This window comes from Triticum aestivum, chromosome 2B (assembly GCF_018294505.1).
Source record: "Triticum aestivum cultivar Chinese Spring chromosome 2B, IWGSC CS RefSeq v2.1, whole genome shotgun sequence".
In the NCBI taxonomy this organism is placed as follows: Eukaryota; Viridiplantae; Streptophyta; class Magnoliopsida; order Poales; family Poaceae; genus Triticum; species Triticum aestivum.
This window is the reverse complement of record NC_057798.1, coordinates 96,240,483-96,242,773: the sequence shown is the minus strand read 5'-3', so window position 1 is coordinate 96,242,773 and position 2,291 is coordinate 96,240,483. Positions and strand designations below refer to the sequence as shown.

At 62.6% G+C, this 2,291-nt stretch overlaps 1 pseudogene; it reads left to right on the top strand.

Moving 5' to 3' along the window:
* Positions 1-575: 575 nt before the first annotated feature.
* Positions 576-2,291, top strand: part of LOC123043672 (acid phosphatase 1-like) — a 5,657-nt pseudogene continuing 3,941 nt past the window's right edge.

Below are 2,291 nucleotides of genomic sequence, written 5' to 3'. Positions count from 1 at the left end.
AACCAAGATCGGACAATATCATCTGCATTGTCGTCGTGTGCTTACGCGGATCACACATATGTTTACAATGCATGCATCAACCAACAAAGTGGCACCCATTCAGAAAATAATTTTGTGAAAATGAACCACAAAAGTGCACCAGCAGCGCACAAGTCAAAGAGATCGTGCATGCATAAACAGATAAACTAGATGCTTTCGCTAGCTCAATGTTTGTACTGCCTGGAAGGACCCAGGTTAAATTCCTTTGATTTGTCCCAATTGTCAACTTGATTGCTTGCAGTCTTACCCTGAGTTTGTGATTGGGTCCACGTGTTGCGCGGCCAGAGCGGCGGCGGTGCGTGCGAATGGCGCTGAGGTGGATTCACTGCACCCGATCCAAAGGCGCCGGCGTATCTCTCCGCTAATTCGCCGCGGTGACCGCGCTTTAGCCCACCGCGGCTGGCTTTCCCACCGGGCATTGTCCACCAAAAGCAAAAGGTGGCATTGCACGCACGCACGGGAATAATCCCAGTGCGTTTGCGTGCGTGCGTGCGCCCATAAAAATCCATGCACGCACGCTCATTGACGAAATGGTGTGGTCGATCGACCAGCTTGCCGCTGCTTTCCTTGGCGCTAGAGAGTAGCCGTGGCTCCAACAATGGCCGCTCTCGGTCTGCGGCGGCGGTGGGTGACGGTCCTGCTCGTCGGTCTCCTCGCCGCTGTCCAGGTGGCCGACGGGGCGCCGTGGTTCTGGCCGCCGGGCGGGGACGACCCCGGCGGCTGCCTGAGCTGGCGGGTGATGGTGGAGGCGAACAACGCCAAGTTCTGGCGCGCGGTGCCGGCGCCCTGCGTCGGGTACGTCTGGGCCTACATGTCCTGGGGCCAGTACGGCCGGGACGTGGGCAGCGCCGCGGACCAGATCGCCGCCTACGCCAGCCAGGCCCCCGCCGCCGGCGACGGCCTCGACGCCTGGGTCCTCGACATCGACGACACCTGCCTCTCCAACCTGCCCTACTACCAGGCCAAGCAGTTCGGGTGCGTGACGTGCACAGCGCTAACCGGCAGACCATGCATGCACTGAACTACTGACTGGATGTTCTGTGGTGCTTGGTTGCGCATGCATGCAGGGCGTACGATCCGGCGGCGTTCAAGGCGTGGGCGAGCAGAGGAGCTTGCCCGGGGATACCGGCGATGGTGAGGCTGTTCTGGGTGCTCAAGGGCGGAGGCTTCAGGGTTTTTCTTCTCTCTGGGAGAGACGAGGAGGCTCTCGGCGCGTCCACGGCCGCCAACCTCGCCGCTGCCGGGTTCGCCGGGTACGACCGGCTCATCTTGAGGTACGATACGACAAGAGTTGTTTTTTATCGAAAAAGGGTTTCCCCCCGCTTTGTATACAAATCAACCAACCGAACCATACATGGATAGGTGCTGGGGCGGAAGTAGCACAGTCACGCTCAAAAGAAACGAAAGAGAAAAGAGAAAAGCAAAAGAAACAAATGCCGAAAACGGCGGATCAACAAAATGAAGAAGCCTCGCGAACGCAACGCCCACCAGGATCTTCCACTAGACTCCAAGACTCCGAAGCACCCGCACCTATCAACACCTCCAAGAAGGATCGCGATGATGACGACGCTGCTGCTAAGGGATTCCCCCGGTACACGACGAGGCGAGAGGAAGGGTAGCTCCGACGCCCTCCCGGAAGGTCAGGTGGCACCCACAGGCGCCACCGCGCCGGCGTTGGCCATGCCGACAGGGGTTTCCCCCGATCCCAACCCGCACCTCGGGCGCCCCGGAGCCTGCCACCAAACCAACCACCATCGTGCGCCAACGCGGTCTTGAGGCCCCCACGCCGTCTCACCACGGCACCGCGAAGTGAGGATAGCACGACGAAGAATCAGAGCCGGGACTAGGGCATCAGCACCATCGGCACGCGGGAGGGCCCCATCTCCACCGTCCGCGACAGTAGCCGTCCGGACGCAATAGCGGGAGCACACCAAGCCCGTGGCCTCACCGGCCCGGCCGAGCCCTCGTGGGCTCGCATAGCTCCCGCCTTCACGCTGCTGCCGGCACGCCGGCGGTGCCGCCGCCCCAATCCAAGCCGCTCTTCCTCCTCACCGCGCCGCAGACAACAAGGCTACGCCCAGGGACCGGCCCGCTAGGACCCAGATGGGGCCCTAAGGGCCCAGATCTGGGCCGAGGACGCGCCGCCGGCCACCCTGCGCAACCAGGCCGCCCCGCCGCCAAAGGACGGCGCCACCACCGCGGCCGCCGCCAGCCACCTCCAGGCCGCCGGGCCGCCGCCAGCCGAGGGGCAC